The sequence below is a fragment of the Hermetia illucens genome, chromosome 2 (genome assembly GCF_905115235.1).
Source record: "Hermetia illucens chromosome 2, iHerIll2.2.curated.20191125, whole genome shotgun sequence".
NCBI classification, from domain to species: Eukaryota; Metazoa; Arthropoda; class Insecta; order Diptera; family Stratiomyidae; genus Hermetia; species Hermetia illucens.
Genome location: NC_051850.1, coordinates 45,017,389 through 45,040,747, shown reverse-complemented (window position 1 = coordinate 45,040,747; position 23,359 = coordinate 45,017,389). Strand labels below are relative to the sequence as shown.

The 23,359-nt window shown below is 40.2% G+C and overlaps 1 protein-coding gene across 5 annotated transcripts in view; it reads left to right on the top strand.

Moving 5' to 3' along the window:
• Positions 1 to 364: 364 nt before the first annotated feature.
• Positions 365 to 23,359, top strand: part of LOC119647624 (adenylate cyclase type 2) — a 240,162-nt gene continuing 217,167 nt past the window's right edge. For 3 of the 5 annotated variants that reach the window (XM_038048673.1, XM_038048674.1, XM_038048670.1), the window contains exon 1: positions 370 to 544. The gene's annotated coding sequence lies outside the window, so the exon portion shown is untranslated. The other 2 variants (XM_038048671.1, XM_038048672.1) reach the window with 2 other exon arrangements.

Here is a 23,359-nt window from a genome sequence, read left to right as displayed (position 1 = left end):
ACCGTCTCGATATTATCCTAATTTTCTTGACCTTGCATTAACTCTAATCAGTTTCTTCCCCTTATTCAGCACATTTATCTGTACTGGCAACAATACCTAAATATTTTACTACACCCAATATAAACATACGGAAAAGCACGTGCTAATTTTCAGATACAGCGCGCGCGTACAATCAACAGTTAGTTGTTCTGAGCTTTTATCAAAGTACCGACAGTCCGATTACGCCCGACTCAAATATGTTTCCAACATTCTCAGGGGGTGTGGGTAGCTTTCTTGGCGGCATCAGCGCTAGCTTTCCTTCAGTAACTTCATGTATAGAAAAAGATAGAATAAACTGAAATTTCGAAAATATCTAGCCGACATCAGCACGCGAATATCTCAGTTGGCATCGCGACGCCTTCTTGTTTAGATAAATCGCGCTCCAATGAGGTGGATCCGCCACTCAGTGCACCGAAAATGTGAATTCTAGTGCAGCTTTCTGAGTGTATTTTCCCTGTAGTAAGTGCATATCTGAATGCACTTTTAACTGTTGCATGCTACCAAGGTCGGTTCGAATGCAAACATATGAGAGGAGTAGATGACAAAAGTACACAAAGATCCAAGTGCAGTGCCATTCACATTTTATCTCTTATCAGAAAAATAATGATTTGCGAAGTTGTTCGCACGCCAAGCCAGATAATGAGTGCATCTAAACGAAATTCAGGCCACATAAGCTTAAGAAAATGTAGAAAAACCTTGAAAAATGCTCAAAGTGAGGTGAAAGATAAAAAGATAAAAATTCAAATGTTAAACCAAATTGTGATACAGAAAATTGTATTTTGAATGTGGTGGCAAATTTCTTTCTGTTCTTGAGATGAAAATGCTCTGAAATGATAATATACGCATCGTAAAAGAAATCTGTGGCAAGAAAGATATTTTTTTATCTTCGGAATCATTTCTACGTTTCATCGAGTTCGCAATCAAAGTAGAAAAAATTTCGAAAAGAATTTTTCATAAGAAGGAAACCGTGTGGGAAGCATTGGCAACGACCGTGCAATAAATTAAATTGACATCTATCCTTTCACGCATTAGCTGGGTCCCGATAGAGGAAGAACAAGTGAATATTCATACTAAATTTTTATATCTTTCTGAATTACTAGGCGAAGTGTTTGTAGGAATTCCCGTAAATGCATGTGGCAAAATTTGAAAGAAAACATATGGACAAAATTAGTTCGAACCAGTAGAGAAAATTTTCCTTAATAAAAAGTCATCTATAAGATTTTTAGTGAAAAGATTAAGGCCTTTTTGAACAAACGCTTCTATTTTCTATGAATTCGAAAAATCCCCCGCAAACCACGGGGTCTGAATGGCCATGCACATCGGATTTCTACAAATTCTATATTTTCCTGAAACGTGATTTATCTTTTCTGAAACGTATCTACGCATTTCTAAGGAAGTTTACGTTATTGAAAGTGATGACTTAATATAAAACTAATTCCTCTACTTGACCGTTGGCGACTTCTCCCATAGCAACTCTGGAATAAAATCAAATTGGCATTGTAGCGTATTTCATTAGAGAAGATTGCATCTCCCAAAGTCGGCGTTTATCCTCGCCTCGCGGTTCGTCTTAAAACGCTTTTTCAGCTACTTGGGCTGATGCTAATGCCACCATTAAATATTGTCAACTTGAACTATTTTTAGAGCATTTAAGTGATTTGAATTTGAAGCGAATTGTATGTGTGGCCTTTTGGCTTCTCCTATGACATATCTATGTTAATGTTGACTTGGATTTTTGACGATGCCGACAACGTACGGTTTTGATTTTCTCCCAAGGAGGCTCTTTAAGTGCTTATTGTGTAGAACTGAGTAAACAAACACGGATTATTAATAATGGCTTGCAATTATAGAATTGCCTCTTTTTGTTAGTTGCAGTCTCTCTTGAATACATATATTGAATTGTCATTGCGAAAAGGAAAACACTTATTTTAATGGCTTCATAATTGAGCACGCACACTTGACTCTCCAATGGGTACAAGATCAATTATCACTACTCGTTTTGCACTTCGTAATGCGCTTGCTAGATACCATTAATTTATTAATTTATAATAAAGACTGCCATTATTTTCGATTTATTATAGCATTCTACGATCAAGAAGACAATATTTAATAAGCCATAAAAATAATACAAACAATTACAATTGATAGTTGATTGCGCATATTATGCTACAAATTGCAACTCCATGAATGCTTATGAAGATCCGATTCAAATAAATGCACGCAATGCATGATTTATCTTTCCCGGGAATTTACTCTCGTGTTTCATGTCAATCTAGATATTGTGATGAATTAGCTCAAATTAAATGGTTCAAAGGCTTCTCGAGTTGATGATTTGCGAACTTCCTTACTTGCGCCCCACATTGGGCGCTATTTGATAGACGAAAATTACTAGTCATAAAACTCTTAAAGTTGATTCTTGTTGAAAAGTATAGGTATGTGGTTACTTCCATTATCCCACCAATATCTAAGTGCATTTCCTCCACCGGTAGATATTTACGTATATCAAGAGTGTTAACTGCGCGTGAAGCTCCCGCACTGAATTAATCTGCTCTACCGCCTGGGGTGGCATGGTAAGGAGCAAACTTTGAAGTGTAGCAGGTCAAAAAAGTGCCCTGCGGCTCAGTGAGTGGAAGCATTCAATTCCTTCGTTCTTGTGATGGTCAATACCACGCGAGACATCCAGCGCCCAGTGCTCAAAAGTGAAATGATCACCTCACATGGCATAGTTTCTTCTTGAATCGAAACTAAACAGAGAGAACTGGGCGATTTAAGTATATTTTATCAATGCTATCAGTTTAATTAAATAGATTAATAAAATTGCGCTATGAAATTGATTCTTGCGTCATCGCAATCTGCATAATACTACGCAATTGCCATTCTTTGTGATCGGCGTATCAACAAACGCCTCAAATCCAAAATTTACCGCAGTCTTATTTGCCTTGTTGCCGCCGAATTGCTCGGATACGAAAGGCAATAACCGCCGCCTCGCTCTATTGGGACAGAGGATGTTTCGCGACAGAGATGGGAATATGTGCCCGTTCGTTATGCTATTGCACCTATCATGGAGAAGTTGCGAGTGAGTCATAATATACCTATGTTTTCCGGGCTGATATTAGCTCGCTAGGTTCGATTAGCCTGACCATCCAAAGCGACGGAAAACGATTGAAAAATCAACTCTTTCCGAACCAACCATAAGACGTGGTGGATATATATTAAACAAGCAAATCATGCTACTAAATGAGACAAAAGGGAAACCGGAGGCTGCACGCCTCAGGTATGAAAGGTTTTGTTTATTTCTTTTATAAAAATATTTGAGTACAGATTTGTCCCATAAGCAATACATGATAATATATGCATCTATTATGGGTATCTAGATAGCTGAGTGGTTAGAGTACAGAAGGTCCCGGTTCAAACCTCACTCGTCATATACCAGTGGACTCAGCTGCGAAAGACTATCTGCGTCAAATCAGGGTAATAATCTCGGGTGAGCGCAACGTTGATCACATTCCCTCCTATAGGGTACTCGAATACTTTAGTGTACTGTGGCGGTCTTGAATTAACATACTTCCAGGCCCTGCTTCCAATTGAATTGTTCCACCAACTATTACTATAATTATTATTATCCACTTTCGGGTGATACTAACATTCAAATTCTTGAATTTCCACGGAAGTGGCGCGATTTCCACGAAACTTGACAGGATCATGGTCTATGCAATAAACTATATTCATGATTCTAGGATGAGCATAAGGTGATTTTGCAGTCAATTTCTAAAAATATATATAGTAATATACTATTATTAGCTTCATGTGAACAGAAGTCGGTGTGGAGGGTATTTTGGAGCCTTGGCATCATATAGCGGCCGCTTATTGACTATTTCCAAATTGGTCGATTGGATAGTTTCTAAGAATGAGTCCGTGAAAGAAATATTGAGTTTCGACACCACGCACTCCCCACTTTTCCAGAAAAAATCAAAACTAAAACTGGTTTTGGAAAGTACTAATCGTTATCTTTCATTTGATACCCCGCATTATATTTGGTGGAAAAAATACACCGCCCTTTTACGTGTATAGAGACCCTCCCTTAAATTCAACATATAATAATGTAATTCACCGTATACGTGAACGTTAACAGTTCCTAAATTTCCACTAACTTTGGTGTCAATCGCTATAACCGTTTCTGAGAAAAATGTGTATCACCGACAGACAGACAGATAGACAGACAGTAAACCAATTTTAAAAAAGTCCTGTATTACATTAAACTTAAAAAAGAAGAATTTCTACGCTTATCTTTAGTTAGCTCTGATTCCAAACCCATTTACAAAAATAAAATTATTAAAGTCAACAATTGAGAGGTTTCCATAGCTAATTACCCTCCCTAAGAGTGAATATTGCATCTTGAGCTCATATTCCTTATTGAGAACCCTCCTAGGGAACTAGTGTGCATTTCTTGCCTGATATGAAATTCAACAGGTGAAGGATTTGGTTAATTTAACCGATGTAAGGTTCAAACCCTGGGCCCTGCGATGTGCTCTTCATCTAAGGTGCAACACTTCGATCTCGATTTTTGTTCTGCCAAATTTTTGCATTCTAATCTTTTTGACTGTATATCCTCCAATTTCAAAACCCGGGCATTCTGCAAGTTCGTTGCCAATCGAGTGGCCTGTCTTCTATCTTGCCTTTATTGCCTCCTGTTGTCCATCCGCTTTATATTGCCTGCCCACTGAAATTTCTGAATTTTGATATCGATGTTGATTTTTGGCACGTTATATATATACCACTGTCACTGATTGCAAAGTCGTTCCCTATGAGACCATCGCACCTCAACATCGGCCGTTGATTGCTGTCCTGCGAATTAAGCCACCGATAAAACGGCGTGAAGAACGCACTGGCCCGCCGCGCATTAAATGGTGGCGATTTGGTGAGAAGAAAGAAGAAACGGTCTCACTCATACGATTGCCAACCATTACGAATGTGGACGAATCATGGAACCAAATGAAAGACACGATCCACAAAGCGGCCTCTGCAACCCTCGGGGTCACCAAGTCGGGTAAGCGGTACATCAACCGAGATACTTGGCTTTGGAATGATGATGTTGAAATGAAGATCCGTGAAAAGAAACGCCTCTACCACAAATTTTTCGACGATAAAACGCCTGCTAATTGGCAAATTTATAAGAATGGCAACCGGGAAGCAAAGAAAGCGGTCGCTGTCACCCGAGCGAACTATTTCAAAAATCTTTACGATAAACTGGACACTCGGGATGGCGAGAGAGATCTGTATCGACTTGCTAAAAGCCGTGATGAACGCACACAGGATATCGAACACTTCTGTTGTGTTAATGACAAGAACGGTGCTTTGCTTACCAACCGTCGAGCCGCAACGGATAGATGGCGAGAATACTTCGAGCAGATTTCAACTGAAGAATTTGCTCATCCTCCACTTCCACAATCATTGCCGACATTTGGAGCAGTTCCACCAGTCAGCGCAACTGAAGTCAAGGAGGCAATAAAACAAATGAAATCGGGGAAAGCAACAGGACCTGACGACATCGCACCTGAGCTCTGGAAAGTGAAGAGCTGGGATCCAACACTGTGGCTCAGTGAATTCTTTAACGGGGTTATTCAGGAAGGAAGAACATCATCTGACTGGCAAGAAAGTACCACTGTTCCAATATGGAAAAAGAAAGGTAGCCCAGCAGAATGTTCAAATTACCGTCCGATCCGGTTACTTTCCCATACCATGAAGATTTTTGAACGCATTCTTGACAACCGTATTCGCGAAATCATTGAAATAACCGTGAATCAAGCCGGATTTGTCAAGAACTGCGGAACTACTGACGCAATACACGCTGCGCGGTTACTCATGGAGAAACACCGTGAAAAGCATCGCCCTCTTTACATTGCCTTTCTGGATCTAGAGAAAGCGTTTGACCGTGTACCACACGAACTCATCTGGTATGCTTTACGAAAACACTTCGTGCCAGAAGAACTCCTGCGCTGGGTTCAATTGCTCTACCACGACCCGAAAAGTAAAGTTCGAAGTATGGCGGGTGTTTCAAAACCGCTTCGTGTCTCTGTTGGTGTTCATCAAGGAAGTACCCTCTCACCACTCCTCTTTGTTCTTGTTATGGACACCGTCACACGGGATATCCAACGTCCAGCGCCCTACTGCTTTATGCAGATGATGTTTTCCTAGCATCTGATAGCAAAAATGATCTCGAGCAACTTGTTCAAAAATGGAATGATCGCCTCGTGCAACACGGTCTCAGATTGAATTTAAACAAAACTGAATTTTTGACGACCGATCCCCATGAAACAAGCACAATCACTGTCAGCGGCAGTGATCTGCCCAGAACTGAGCGATTTAAATACCTCGAGTCAACGCTATCAGCCAATGGAGAACTGCGCTATGAAATTGCTTCACGCATTAACGCAACCTGGATGAAGTGGCGTTCCACAACTGGTGTCCTTTGTGATCGACGTATCAAGGAACGTCTCAAATCTAAAATTTACCGCAATGTCGTCCGTCCAGTCGCTCTCTATGGTTCTGAGTGTTGGCCGACCATAAAAGACAATGAACGGCGTCTTGCGGTAATGGAGACGAAGATGCTACATTGGACTAGTGGCGTCACACGTTTAGATCACATCCGAAATGAGGATATCCGCGATCGTTATGGGGTTGCACCGATCGTGGAAAAGTTGCGAGAGAGGCGTCTTCGATGGTATGGTCACGCAATTCGTGCAAACGAGAATTCATTTGCAAAGATTGGTCTGTACATCGAAGTCGATGGTAAACGTCCAAAAGGCAGACCTAAGCAACGGTGGCTTGATACGCTGGATGGGGATTTGAAAGCCTCGAGATTGCACCCAGATCAGGCATTCGATAGAACCAAATGGCGAAGCCGATCACGACGAGCCGACCCCGCTTGTGAACGGGACAAAGACTGAAGAAAAAGAAGAAGAGAAAGAGAAAGTTCCTATTTGTTGGTTTGCCATCTGCCATCTTTCCACACTGGGCTTGAAATTTGCTTGAAGATCTTCCTCTCGAAGGTATTGAATATCTATTCTGCGTTCGATTTTTTTCCAGACTTCGCTGGAGCAGCTCAGGGTTGACAAGTTCACCTACATGCGTATATTTTTATGGCAGCAACCATGATCTGTCTGCTGACCTTTGTTAACGATTTTCTTATTTTTGGTGTTTATGACGGAGTATGTTTTCATAAAGACAATTTTAGAACCAGGGATCTCGAGATGGATTGTCTTTCGACGCGCCAATAATGTTAAGTTTATATACGTCGTAAGCTACTTTCCATTTCACATGCAAAGGAAGGGGAGGACAATTTAGCCTCGAGTAGCATGGGCCGGGTAGTTCTCCCCGCTATAGTAATATCTAGGCAATCGAACCTTTGAATGCATAAAAGCTGACTGACGGTTTCGTCCAGGACAAAGGCAACTCATCAGACGCTGCCTCACCTCTGCCCTGGGAGTAGTGTGACCGAAAGTAACGACAGGTAGTAATCACTCCATTTATATACCATATAATTACAAACACGATGTGAGTGCGAATTATATTGAAGTGAAGTCCGTCATAAGTTCAGACTTTAACCAAGGTGAAGTGAATCTTTGTTGAGGAAACTGGGAGTTCTGAGTCCACACCCACTTGATGACGGACAGGACCACATAGGAAACAACTTACTTCCTCTCTTGATATCTTGAATCCATGCTAACCGCTCCCTGCTGATAGCAAAGTTCAGCTCAATATGGCCTAATTAAAGGAAGTGAATCCATTCTGGTAGTTCTCATACGACAGCTATCTGCAAGATTTTTAAATATTGCTTCTGAATATGATTCTTCGATGAGAGATTATAGTCAAGATGCACGGCTAAATACTTGGTTGTTTTGTGCCGCCTAGATTTTCATTCCTGACGAGATTAGGTAGATTGAAACTGCCCTGCATAATGTTCCTAGTGAACGTGGCAAGTCCTTTCCTTCTAGCGTCCACTGCCAGTTTATTATCGATGCACCAACGTGGATTATCTATACAGATGACTTCAAGCGGTTGTATACTTTGTGCGCAGACCTATCGCTAATTTTTACTACTAGATTGTACCTTCGAAAATTTTTCTCATACTAGTTATGCTTGCCTAGATAGAGATTGCCTAGATAGATGATCATCTGGATCCCATCGAGTTTATGTAAGGGTTTTGCCAATAAATTTGGTATATGTCGAAATCGCGTTCTGCTATTACCCTCATACCTTTATTTTGGAATATCAGATGGACTCTTATGGATGCAAATCTCATCCTCGTCATAGTATAAATAAACACAGTGCCAAAGAATCTCCTTGGTTAATTTGACCGTACCGTCTAGTCATCTTTTGAAACCACCTTGCAGAGTCGAGGTCTAGCGTTTCCGTTGGCATACAATCTATCAACGTGTTGAGAGCTAATTTCTCCAATAACTTATGTTTATTATGAATTATATATTATAGAAATTTTTCCGATGATTGATTAGTGCAGAGACTGCTTCTGCTTTTCCCTTTGAGCATCATGATTTTAAGCCTGTATTAGAACGAGCAACCCGTTTCTTCTCCAATCTTCTGAGTATCCGGTTAAGGAGCACCGAAGGAGCAATAATTGCTCTATTGCTCACAGTTATGACCTCATGAATTGGTATAATCACGAAGCGGCTTCGATGGCATTCACTGCATATGAAGACTTCGCCATTGTCGGCCGACCCTTCTTTACCGCCATTCAAGCTGATCAATTGGCATTGATAAAGCAGCGCTTTCGTTTCGGTTTGCCCTTAGCCGCAAATGCTCAGGGCGATCCTTTTTTTATTTTAGCGGTCGATCGACTGATTATCAGTCTGATGAGCCTAACTACTTTGGCTGGCGTAATTCGACATCTGGGAGTGCTTCATTCAGATTAATGTTGTTCTTCTAATCATTTTCCTATATTTGCTTCATCGAAAAAAAAGTCTATCGTTGATTGTTGTATTCTCACTGAATATTCCCTGGCATTCATTGACTATATTCTTCCGATTCCGTAGCCTACATAACGACGAAATCTATGAGTTATGCCACGACCGCCTGGTTGTGGATAAAATCCGGCTCTATAGGTTGCGGTGGGTGGGTCGCCTAATCTGCGAGGATGAGGATGTTCTAGCCCGGAAAGTCTATAAAGGCAATATCTATGGTAGAAAGTGAAGACAAGGCAGACCCTGCCTGAGATGGAGCGATGGTGTGGGCTAGGACGTCAGACAGCTTTTAGGGATATGGAATTGGTTAACCTCGGCGCAAAACCGGGGTGTTTGGAGTTCCTTGCTAAGGCAGGCCTAGATTGGATACTGGTTGTTGCGCCGTTGATTATAAGTAAATTTTTATGAAAGATCTGAGCTTCCTTTTGGTCATTTTCAGCAATTGCTCATAACCTAGTCTTTTTGCCATACCTTTGTCATAGATTTGTCAGTTCAAACTTTGCCTGCCTTGATCTGAGGTAACCCGAAGTGGTATCCTCAATCTGGAGGTCCGTACGTAGAGGAATGCGCTGGATACTGTGATGGCTTTGTTCGAATACGCGGCTGCAACCATGCCATCGATCTTGACTGACAGACAAACATATGTTTTTGTTACAAATAGTAAATGAATATTATAGAATTGTTATTATCTTTTATTGGAAGTTTGTTATTAATTATTTGTGTTTTAGAGTAACTTAGAGTAACTTTTTTAACTCTTTTAGAACGGTGTCCTTTGCTCCGGGGTGGGATAAGGGATGTACATTGTTGGAAACGATTTCTACGAATTGATGGGCGACACATGCCCGGGCAGCGTTAATAAGCTTTTAAACTCTCACGCTTCAAGCATATGACGAAATTGTTTTATCCCCGGAAGTTCTCGTTTATGTGTTCTGTTCTTACGTTCCGTCAGATCGAGCTTCGTTGAAAAGAAAAACAATAGTTTCGAACTGCAGTTGATCCATTTTTGGAGGACTACATCGAGGAAGATGGCTAAGGATGCGTTGAGTTCGAAATAAACATACTTCGTAGTCTGGCCTATTGTAATTCAGTTTGCGCAAAGCATCTCCTTGAGTGCTACCTGTGCTCCTACAACTCTGGCTATGAATATGAATATGTTCGTTAGAGTGGGCCGCTTTGCGACTTCCACCAAACTCGGTAGGATCATGCTCTATGCAGTAAGTAGTATTCATAATTCTAAAATGAACATAAGGGGATTTTGCAGTCTATTACTAAAAACTATTAACTTTATTTGAACAGATGTCGATATGGAGGGTATTTCGGAGCCCTGGTACCAATAGTGGCAGCTTCTTCATTATTTTCAGACTTTTCGGTTGGATAGTTTCTGAGAATGAGACGATGAAAGAAATGTTCACTTTCGACCTCCCGCACTCCCCACCTTTACAACAAATGTCAAAATTAAGACTGGTTTCGGAAAGTACTAGCCCTAGACTTTTTATTTGATATCCCACTTTATATTTGGTGGAAAAAATTACACCCCTCTTTTACATGTATACAGACCCCCCTTAAATTCAAAGAAGGATGGTGTAACTCACTGTATCCTTGAGCATTCACAGTTCACAGCTTTCCACTAACTTTGGTGTCAACCTGCGTAACCATTTCCGAGAAAAATGCATGTGGCCGAAAGACAGACAGTTAATCGATTTTAATAAGATTAAGATGTAATATTCACCCTTAGGGAGGCTGATTAGCTATGGACACCTATCAATTGCTGAGTTCAATATCTGAGTGAAATTATCCAGTGTTTCCAACGATTAATTATTTGAAATAATAAAAACTTGTTGTTTCTTTTTCGTTGGTGTGAATATTTATTCTTGCAAATACCGATATTTCGGGAACCACTTGTTCCCTTCACCGAAGTTTCCAGGAGTTCGTAGTGCCGGAAGGATGTGCGACATGAGTCTTGACAGTTCAGCTGGCTGGAGTTTGTAATGACTAACCATCTAATGTTGCCATCGCTGATGAAAAACTTCTCGTTCGCAATCTTTACACCAGGAGCTTGTGAAGTGCGATGTGCCTAAACTCTAGCGTAGGTAGCGAAGTGCTCTCCATGTTACATTATGCTTCATGAAGCTTGTTCCACTATTTTAAATTTAACTTCGGGGTCGTGTGGATGGAATTCTATAATTTCCGGTGGGCAGCTCACCACCGTTATACTCATGTTTGTACCTATGAGCGCGTTACGTATAGTTGGCATTTTTGTGCTACTACTTGTGAACCTAGTAATCCTCCTGTTCAATATGTTTCCAATCAGAGTACCCACTTTGGGAATTACTAGGAGGAAGTTCAGGGTAGACTGATTATTTCTGCCCAGTAACCACTATTGTCAACTCTATCCTCACCTCGGTAGAAAGGCGATCAGAATAGTCCTAAATTTTGTTGTTCCAAGCAAGGGTCTGAAAACTGCCACAGAAATCAATTGTGTGCGTCTACATCTCTCTTTTTGTCTATCTGCTTGCCTCCCAAATTTTTCTTTATCTATACTAGAAACAGATCCTCCTTTATTGGTTCAATTTGGTAACCATTCCTTCGATCTTACTGTCCTAAATGAATTCAGTTCCAAATTCTTTTCTTTCAGGTTTAGAAATTTCAAAAAATCTACAACATACTTTTTCACTCTATTGAAAGTTTCGCTTCAGTGGTTCCAAAGTCACGTAACATAGATGAGATTGTCAATCACAATCTTAAAATAAATCCTACATCTGAACATGAAAACCGGAATATACAAAAATTCCCGAAAAGGATACCAAATTTCCAAACACAATCTTAAAAAATGTGAAAGTTTAACTTTTTTGATCCTATATCTTCTTGGAAAATTACCATGGAGCACCTCAACCTCCTGTCTGAGGAAAGTACATTGTCATCTGAGAAATGAGATGAATTTGGAGATTCTTTTTCAGAAAATTCCATCCTGTACTAAACTTCTCATCTGTAAAGTATGTTTCATCTCTGAAATTTATCGCAAATTCCATTCCTGCAGCTAAGCAAATTTCAGGAATATTATTCAGAGATGTGCAATTATATCTTGAATAGAAATGGTCACTGCATATACAAAGCTGATTGTTAATGTTATCTTCTTCTTGAAAACATGCATGAATTCCTTTTATGGTATCTGTAATGCTCCCAGGCGTGTAATGGCTATTTCTCATATGATAGGCTCCCAGCTACATATGTATCTTGAGCAAAACAAATGTGAGAAGTATCTATCAAATTTGCATATCACCAACTTATTGGGCTTTTGTATTGGCTTCTGCAGTGTCGGGCAATCATCCGTTGGTGATCGTTTTTTAAGGTTTTGTGTGAAACAAAACCTTATTAGAATCGATTCGATGTCTGTCTGTCCGTCTGTCTGTCTGTCTGTCTGTCACACCCGATTTATTCGGAAACGGCTGAACCGATTGTCACGAAAATTGGTAAGAGTATGTGATCTGCCGTTCCCTTTACATGCAGCAACTGGCGCCATTTTGTATTAAGTTTAAGGGGGGCTCCCCATACAGGTGAAAGGAGGCTGCAAATTTTTTTTTCACAGAATGTAGCCATGTGGGGTACCAAATGAAAGATCTCAATTAGTACTTTTCGAAACTGGTTCAATATTTGATATTGGGTGAAACATAGGGAAGTGAGGGCTCAAAATGTGACCCCCAAAAAGTGTAACAGGTCTCGTTCTCAGAACCTATCCAACCGAAAAATCTGAAAAAAATCACAGTAGTGCATCTCTATGAAATCTAGGCCTCAAAATATATCCGGTTCCGATATATGCACAAATAAAGTTAATAATAGTACATTTTCATATTTTAGAAATTTACCCGGCACCCTCCTTATGTTCATCGCAGAAGTACAAAATTTAGCATAGGTGTAATGAAGAACATGGTGCACAATTTGGTCAAGTTTGAAGAAAATCCGACTATTATTAACCAAGTTATAGGGGGTGAAACTTTACAATTTTTGTGAATTTCGTGCACTCTACAACCTGCATGACGTCATCATCACATGTCAATTCGTCAATACCACAACGAAATGAGTTCTTATGGATGGGGGCGGAAAGGATTATTTTGTTTTAGTTTTTAGTCATTTGTATATGAATATCAATTACTCCAACCAGACATGTGTGTATGTAGGTATATAGTATATGCGTGCTAATGAACTTTGCGGGTAGTGCCTAATTCAGATAGATATAAGAAGTAAATCGGAAATATGGGTACGATCAATTGATATACGTGCATATATGTGTACAGTATTCGGAAATAGGCAGTTTGTTTGTTTAGGGTGAGCGTAATATCTATGGCTGTAATATGTACGTATGTCTCGTAGTTTGGAAAAATATTGTATGAAGGATTATGTTGGATTTGTAGCTATATACGGATAGAAAAATGTGCGTTGAAATTTGTTAGATAAGATGAACACAAAACCTTTATACCCGAAGCGCGAGCTTCCGGTATTCCGACTTGTTTTAAATTGTATGTATTATGTCCAGATACAATGCCCAATGCATGTAAGGTTCTCTATCTTAGTCCTTAATTTTGTCCTTAAAGTTTCGTACAAAAGAAGATCTTATTAAAATCGGTTTATTGTTTGTCTGCCTGCCCATTTCCCTGTCCGTCGAAGGCTTTAATACTACCACTGATGCTTCCCAGCTTCCCTCCTCCCCCTTTCAAAAATTTGTTATTACGTTCCGGGACTGTATAAAAATTTAAGTAGTTCTCATATTTAAGTTTGTATTTCTCTACCGCTCCTTTTTCCGACTCCGAATGATTCCTGCCTAAGCCTACTATGGATTCCTGCCATCACCTTTTTGACATTGGTCCATGCCCCTTCGGTTTCAACATACACTTCACAACGTTTTCAGGCGTTGATTGCACACCAGTTGATGCTACAGATGCGGCCTTTTGAGTAGTGTATCTTGGGCCTTTGAATGAAGCATTCTCTGCGTCTTCTGAACTTTACGGATTAATTGTCAAGGAATATTTGATATGAATCTGTCTGTACGTGTGTTGATCCTTCTGCCCTGCCTTCAACGATGACTACACACATTCGAAAGGGATTCTTACCGACGCATACACTTAATCAGGAAGAAATTACCGTGCCTTGACGCCTGTTACTTCGTCAGATGTTGTTCAGTAAGCGCAACAGTATTTGTCATTATTGTGTCGTAAGTTAAGGAAAGTGCTTACCAATGATTTTGGACATTATCAGCTTATGTCCGCCACGCTGGGAGCTCGAGTCAACTCCCTTACAGAGTCGCCTAACATGCAATTTTTTGTGTTGAGTTGCTCATGTAGCTGGCCGTATTCAAGTCTTTAGCCAGATAACACCTATTTCTAACACCTGCCCACTCGGAACCATCCTAAAGTTTCACGTCGTGTCGTGGGGTTAACTCTACCTATCTGCCTCTTAACCCATCGATTATATTCCCAATGCTTTTTAAGGTTTTGTGTAAACACAAAACCTTATTAAAATCGGTTTACCGTCTGTCTGTCTGACTGTCTGTCTGTCTGTCTGTCTGTCCGTCTGTCTGTCTGTCTGTCTGTCTGTCTGTCTGTCTGTCTGTCCGTCACACGCATTTTTCTCGGAGACGGTTATAGCGATTGACACCAAATTTGGTAGAAAGGTGGGAACTGTGAACGCTCACGCATACAGTGAGTTACATCCTTTTACATTGAATTTAAGGGGGGGTCCCCATACATGCAAAAGAGGGGTGTAAAATTTTTTTTCATCAAATATAGTCATGTGGGGTATCAAATTAAAGGTCTCGATTAGTACTTTTCGAAGCCGGTCTTAGTTTTGACATTTCTTGGAAACGTGGGGAGTTCGGGGGGTTGAAAGTGATCATTTCTTTAAGGGGGCCATTCTCAGAAACTACCGAATCGAAAAATCTGAAAAAAATCAGGAGGCTGCCACTGTATGGTGCCTTGGCTCCGAAATACCTTTCATACCGATATCTGTTCAAAGAAAGTTAATAATAGTATATTACTATAATTTTTTGTAATTGGCTGGAAACCCCCCTTAAATTCATTCTAGCGGCACGAAATTCTGCAGTGATATAGGCTATAATGTAGACCATGATCATACCAAGTTTGATGGAAATCGCGCTATTACTAACAAATTTACAATACATCGAAGTTGTTGCTTCTTTGAAAATTGAAGACTATGAATGTCAATATCACCTCAAAAGTGGATACTCTCACATAATATATGGGTATATTACGTGCTACGTACTAAGAAATACACAAAACCTTTCGTACCTGAAGCGTCCAGCTTCCGGTTTCCCGACTTGTTTTTTTCTTCCCTCAGCCTAAATGAATTCCAATTTTCCTGTCATTCAATTATTACCCCAACTAGACTTTCCGGTACTGCCGTTCTTGTCAATGTCTTCTCCTCATTTTTCCTTGCTTGTATGAATTTTGGACAATGGATGCTCCTTCGAGATACCATCAAAGCTGGAACAGTTAGTTGAAGTTTGTGTGAATTTTCAGTTTATCTCTAGCGCCCTCCTTGTGTCTAGATTTTGATGTTGGGAATCAATGTATAGGTCAATCGACCCCATTTCGACCATTACTGTTGCCTGCTCAGTAGACCACCATTGCGGTATTTTTCGAGTGTCAATCGGAATTAGGGCCGGGCTCATTATAGACATGCAATGTTTCATCATCCGGATAGCCGAGTGGTTAGAGCGCAAGACTGTCGTACGGAAGGTCGCGGTTCAAATCTCACTGGTTTCAGTGGGATATGTATCGCGATTTGACGTTGGATACTAGTCGACTCAGCTGTGAATGGGTACCTGAGTGAAATCAGGGTAATAATTTTGGGCGAGCGCAATGATGACCACATTGCTTCTTACAGGGTAGTGCAATCCTGTAGTGTACCGTTACGGTCTTGAATGAAGTGCTCTAATGCACTTCAAGGCCCTGAACCAATATGGATTGTTGCGCCAACGATTATTATAATGCTTCATCGGCCAAGACGTCAACTGGTATCATTCCAGCATTATTCAATATGGTTCTGGAGGCGCTCTTCTGTTAACCTCACCCGTGGTGTGGGTATTGTATGTGGTGGGTAGTGTACTTTCTCAAACTGGGGCTTTGTAGCAATATGGTGCAGCGCCAGCCTTGCCAAGGTTAAGCCGGCATTGGATGACTTAATGCAAGCAAATTGCAAATGTTGTTTGAGATTGAGCTTAGCCTATATTATCATTCCAAGGTATTTCATTGATGGTTTTGAATTGATGTATTTTCCTCACGACATTTATGATTAGGGGCGGCTGTGTTCTGTCATCCGTGGGTACCAATCATTTCCATCTATTTCTTTAACGAACCTAAACTAACCTTCGAAAAAATTTTGCAACTACAATTAGCTCTATGTCATTGACGTAACCCACTATCGTGGCGTTCGAAGCAACTAGCTCATTAAGGAAGTCATTACTTATGATATTTTATAGCAGTCGCCCTAGCACAAAGCCTCGTGAAGTACCCACGGGCATAACGTAACACTTGATTCCTTCGTCCGTGTCGTGTCGAAGCTTGCTTCCTATTAGGTAGCTAACGGTAAGCGCAGCCATGTAATTGAGTATACCAATCGTGGTCAGAGGTCTCCCTATTAGTTTCCAAATGACCAAGCTGTATTTGAAACATCAAGGGCAATTATTGAATTTTCAGTAACTTGATGACGTTCCTTCACCTCTTGGTCAACCCTATCTACTGCCTTGTAACATACTCCATTAGCAGCTGCGCCTTCTACCGGGCAAAGTATAGTCCCTTTGCATAGATATGTTTTATGATGCATTCCTTGATTTGGAAGGTTAACTCCGAGGGTGTTGCCGGTATAAATAGGGTAATTCAAACATACCTTAATAAATATCTACCAATTAAATGTTTTCGTCCTCCTTCTCGTCCAGATTTTTCACATCGAACACGATGATCTGATCGGTCATGTAAGGTGAAAAGTTTCACTGGAGTTCCTGCGCATTAAATCCATCATTGGTCAGTTTGATGTCCAGTTTTCGCGATGGCTTCCAAAAGAGTCAGTGAACTATTTCATCATGTAATCAACGCATTAAGCTCAAATTTTGATCTCCATTCTTCAATCTGTGCAAGGTGCTGTCAAACTCTGCCAACGTTAGGTTTGGAGAAACATAGACTATATATATATATAAACGATTTGCTTTTGCCGACATGAATCTGTCTGTCCGTTACACAAACTTTCAAACTTTATTCGGAAGCGGTGAAGTCTATTGACACAACATTTTTGGAAATATTACAACTGTCAAACCCTAGATATGCGGCAAATGGTAATATTTATGTTGAGTTTAGGCGATCCATATAAACGTGTTGCATATCATAGCAATGAGTATTTGTCTATGCAAAGTTTAGTTTTCATGTTGTTCGTAAAAATTCTGCGCGTTCAAAAGAATTATTGCGGTCCTTTGATAGTTATACTGTACCTATTAGCTATGGTATACCGATCAGTCATACAACCAATCAACATTTGAAATGTTTTCTATTTCTAGGGGTTTTAACGTTGCATTTGGCATTGGGTATTCTCCTAGGCATGATTTTCTACTTTTCACAAGTCCGAACATACACAACAGACAGACGGAATAAGTCTAGAGACAACGTCCACAGATATCCTCAGCCTTCCCAGGTAGTAAAATAATTTAGCCTTGCAGTATTTTAGCTTAATGAGTGTCAGTGCTTTGTTTGATGTTTCAAAGAAGTTTCTTGTCTAAAACGATCATAAATTTTTTTTTTATTTTTTTGGGAAGCTGAAGGGTTATCCCTCTCATCTTTAGAAACCAAGGAACATTCAGTTTCCGCCTTTCTGTAAATAATGTCATTATTGCTTTAGAGTTTCTGCATTTGATAAAACCAAATGGCGGAACCGATCACGACGAGTCGACACCGCTTGTGGACGGGATAAAATCTGAAGAAAAAGAAGATTGCTTTAGAGTTTCTGAAAGCCCGTGTGTAGGGCACCGATTGTCAATCAAATCAGTGGCGCGTTATGTATTTTTAAACACAATTCCGATGTTTCGATAAGCTGCTAGCACATCCACGTAATATGCATAAGCTTGGGCGTGCTTTGGCAGGTTTTGCAGTTCACAAAGTAATGAGTCGTTCAATATACTTCACATTTGTAGCGATAGCACAGTTTCTTGGAAGCTATCATTGACCGCTTCTGTCGTTAAGTAGCGATTAGCTCCTATTCCAGTGAATAGAAATGTCTGCGTTGGCATAGCATAGATTCACTTAACCAAAGTATTATCGGAACCGTAGTCCAGCTTCACAGGCTAGTGAGAATGTCGGTTTTCATTTGACGGGTGGGACCTAAACGCCGCCTTCTCATGAATGTAATGCTTAACCAGTCTCTCCAGACACTTTAGCGAGAATGATGTTTAGCTGACTTGTTTGAAGTACCTTCAGTTTAAAAATCCATTCTCCAGGTTTTGCTAAAAAAATATTTCGTAGAGGTCGCTTTGAGTGCCCTACATCCTTTGCCATCGCTGTATCCATGCCAGATGCTTTGAAATTCCCAATGGATAGTGTATCAGCTTTCGTCTTTTCACTGATCACCATTTGCCTCGCCATAATCCATTTATTATATTAATTTTCTTTTGCAACACTTTCGTGTTGAAAAGTTTGTAGAAGCCTCTGAAAAGTTTGTAGGAACCAATAATTTTCTCCTTGCCATTTCTGTCACCAATTACCCTCTCCTCAACTCTCGAGTTTCGAAAAACTCCATCCGGTTTTTAAGGAGAGCCCTACTTGGCCCGCTCATTCCTTTTAAGGATCTTGGCCACCCTGAAGTCTCTCTTTCGCCTTCCAGTTTTCCCTTGCACCAAAGCACCGCATTTGCCTTGGGTAAAAGCAGAAATTTCTCCATAACGGTCCAAAGCGTGCACTTCACAGTTTCAAATTCAGATTAAATCGTGAAAGGAATGCTAGTTCGCCTATGGAGCTGCACTTTCCCACCAAGAAGCTGATTGGACTTGGCTCATTCCTTTTTTTCAGATTTCTGTCTTTCTGTCTGTAATAGTCTTTGCTCCGTCCTAGATGCCTTGGTCAGGATGGCCTTTTGTTCCTTCGATGAATTTATTTATTCTTGGTTTTGGCTCATTTTCGCCACGCTATTTACTATTTTGTTGGACGTTTTCGGCGTTATAGCCCGTGTCTCCCATCTGTAATAAAGCATTTGATGAACGTAGGGTCGTTAGCTATGCTGTCTCTTTTGTGCCCTCTTCTCGAGTTTTTGTTTTGCCAAACATTCAGGTTTTTTGATACTAGTCTGGTTGCAACTTTAACCAGAATATGTCAAGTAGATCTATAAGAGATGTTTAGTGCACATATGCTATTTCTCGAGCACAAGAACGAGCGCGGTTTAAATACACTAGTCCCGGTAAAATTTGACCATTGACAATAACTTTTGGTCTCCTTGCTTACGCTTAAAAGACCAGCCCGCCCGACATGTGCTCGAACTCAGCCAATGTGAGGTTGCGAGAAAGATAGCAGCTATAGACTATAAGCATCTGTCTGCAATATATATTTTAAATCTTAAATAAATTAGCAGGATTCAATTCACTATCCATCCATCCAGGCAATATCAAATCAAGGATTGCAATCAGTTCTTTCCGAAGTAAAGTTTAGCTTCGACACTATTTGTATGGAACGAAAATAATGAGCGGCTAAAAAGTGCACTTTTCAAGTAGCCATTCTTAGAAGAGAACCCGAAAAAAATCATGAACATTCCCTTACGCCTCAAGATAAACCCCATACCGATATCTGCCTTAGGTTAATAATAGCGCAGGTTCTCAAAGTTCCGGTGATACACGCATAGGTCAATTTTTGAAGTTCAGTTTAATTCTATCCGCCCAAATTGCACAATAGTAATTATCGGCCTTATTACGTAGTACTTTAGGAGATCTGCAAATCATCAAAGCTAGCTTTCTTACACATATTTCCGATGTACGTCTTCCAGAATACCCTAGTATAAAGTTTGGCCCTCGCATAATCTTATAGCTCTCAAGTGATTAAATTTAGTTTTCCTAATGAGTGGCACTATGGTGGTCTTACCTAGATTCCTGCTTAGCCCCGCCCTCCTGCCCCAGTTGCATTGATACAATATTATTTGGTTAACTCTGTACTTGTATTTCAGTATTAGATGCCCCTTCCAAGAGTTTGTCAACTACTAACATATTGTCCACATTACCAGTAAATGTGCCTTATCCTGTGCATGACTTTGGGTTGTATTCATAGCAAAATGCATTGCACTTGGCATTTCTGCTTGTGTTTTCTATGATTTTGTTCAACTAAAAGTCCAGAGTGTTCCCGAATCTGGGTTTCCCGGTATGATGTATTGTGGAAATTCAAAAATTCACACAGAGCTATCCCTTTGGTGTCTATGGCATGACATAGTTTATCCGTCAACTGAGACAGGACAATTTCAGTGGTAAACATGTTAGTATGGACGTGAAGCATTACCATTAATGTGCTTATCCAAAATGATTTCAGCATGAATGGATGTTAGGCTGATTGGTCTGGAAGGTTTACAGTAAGAAATATTTTTTTTGATTCGCGTGCATGCCCTTGGTGTATATCCCAACGTTACACTACCCCTTGCCATCCTCAAGAGAATGCCTAGAATGATTTTTAGACTCATCCAGAGTAGTAGCGGCAACATACCATTCGCTTCGTTCGCACTGGTATATCCCTCAATGAAGTGACTGTGTTGACTGAACAGTTGACCTCATACGTCGCAATGATATTACTGCTAAGGCCACCCGCCGTTATCTCCTGTTCCAGTTCCTTCTAGATATCAGTGCCTATGTCCAAATAGGCGACGGGATTCCGTGCTATTCTATTTATTTCAGAGTTTCCCTGAATGATAAATATTATTACTCTGCAATCTTTTGGAAAGCCACTCGCCTGTAATTTGCTTTTCATATTGAGCCTTGGGATATTCAGGTCGAAATCGACCAGTCTCTCCTTCTCAATAGGCAACAAATCCACCTCCCTTTGGCATTTCTTCCTCCATACTGTCCACGATACCTTCAAAGCTCCTTTGCCATTCATTTTGTTTCTGAACACTCTCCAATGCCTTATGTGGAGATTCTCATCCTAGAATATCGGTGTTACAGAAAGGTGAATAGAGCTAGGCATAAATGGAACTGTCGTCTACCCATATATTTCTACATAAAAGGTCTGTCGAGCTTTTGTCGTCTAACTTGTTGACTACCACAAACGAGGCAGAAATGGATAATTAATTATTCAAGCCTCGTCTATAAACACTTGCACTTACCCTCTTACGCCATGGTTCCAGGTAGACTACCCTGTAAGGTGCTACCACCTAATTATCGAACTGTCATTCATCATCATCAACGGCGCAACAACCGGTATCCGGTCTAAGCCTGCCTTAATAAGGAACTCAAAGTTACAAAATTTTTTTGCTGCCTTATGGTCCAGAAAGCCGCTTTCCAATATTTATCTTTTGCTCTCTTTAGAAAAGATTTTGCATTTAGTTTGAATACCTTTTTAAGTTCAGATTCCCTCCCCTCTAATTAATTTCAAAATTCAAACAAGTCGGAATACCGGAAGCTCGCGCTTCGGATGTAAAGGTTTTGTGTTCATCTTATGTGAGAAACTTCAACGCACATTTTTCTGTCCATATATAGCTACAAATCCAACATAATCCTTCATATTTTTCCAAACTACGAGACATACGTACATATTACAGGCATAGATATCACGCTCACCCTAAACAACTGCCTATTACCGAATACTGTACACATATATGCACGTATATCAATTGATCGTACCCATATTTCCGATTTACTTCTTATATCTATTTGAATTAGGCACTACCCGCAAAGTTCATTAGCACGCATCTATTATATACCTACATGCACACATGTCTGGCTGACAAATAACTAAAAAACTAAAACAAAATAATTCTCTGCGACCCAATTCATAAGAACTCATTTCGTTGTGGTATTGACGAATTGATAGGTGATGATGACGTCATGCAGATTGTAGAGTGCACGAAATTCACAAAAAATTGTAAAGTTTCACCCCCTATAACTTTGTTAATAATTATTGGATTTTCTTCAAACTTGACCGAACTGTGCATTAAGTTCTTCATTACATGCATGCCAAATTTTGTACCTCTGGGATGAACATAAGGGGGGGTGCCGGGTAAATTTCTAAAATGTGGAAATATACTATTATTAACTTTATTTGTGCAGATATCGGAACCGGATATATTTTGAGGCCTAGATTTCGTAGAGATGCACCACTGTGATTTTTTTCAGATTTTTCGGTTTGATAGGTTCTGAGAACGAGACCTGTTACACTTTTTGTGGGTCATATTTTGAACCCTCACTCCCCTATGTTTCATCTAATGTCAAATATCGAACCAGATTCGAAAAGTACTAATTGAGATCTTTCATTTGATACCCTACATGGCTACATTCTGTGAAAAAAAAATTTGCACCCTCCATTCACATGTATGGGGAGCCCCCCCTTAAACTTAACACAAGATGGCGCCACTTACTGCATGTAAGATTACATACTCTCACCAATTTTCGTGACAATCGGTCCAGTCGTTTCCGAATAAATCGGGTGTGACAGACAGACAGACAGACAGACAGACAGACAGACAGACAGACAGACAGACGGACAGACGGACAGACAGACACCGTCTCGATTCTAATAAGGTTTTGTTTCACACAAAACCTTAAAAAGACCGTGTCTGTCCTGCATTCAACAAAATTAATCCTGCAATTAACTTTTCCATAGTCAAATCACTTCCTCCCTAGTCCTACAAACCAATCAACAGGATCACCGAAGCGTATCTGCTTCCCCAAAACTTCCAATTAATGGGATTGACTAGCCCCCGAGTAGCTGCGAAACTAATGTGCTATGTAAACCAACCAAAACTTTTAATTTAAAACGTAATTAGCAGTTTAAGTGCTGTCACCCAACACCACATTATTTGCTGCCATTACAACTTTATATAGCTCCAGCAGGCTGTGTCCTGATATCGGCTAAGGATGAGCCTCATAAAAAAGGTCTACGTTAAATGACCCGTTCGTAATATCAGCGGCAAGCACTTGAGTGGCAAATGAACAAATTTAAAACTTCATTTAATATGGCGGGGGAAACCCTTTTATACTTTACAAATCCTGCTCGTGTGCGCCTACACAAATGAATACAGATCCGAAATTGAGACCGATGTGTGATTGGAAAAGCTTTCGAAAGTAGTCGAGATTAATTGCTTTCCATTATCCTATTCGATTTTCA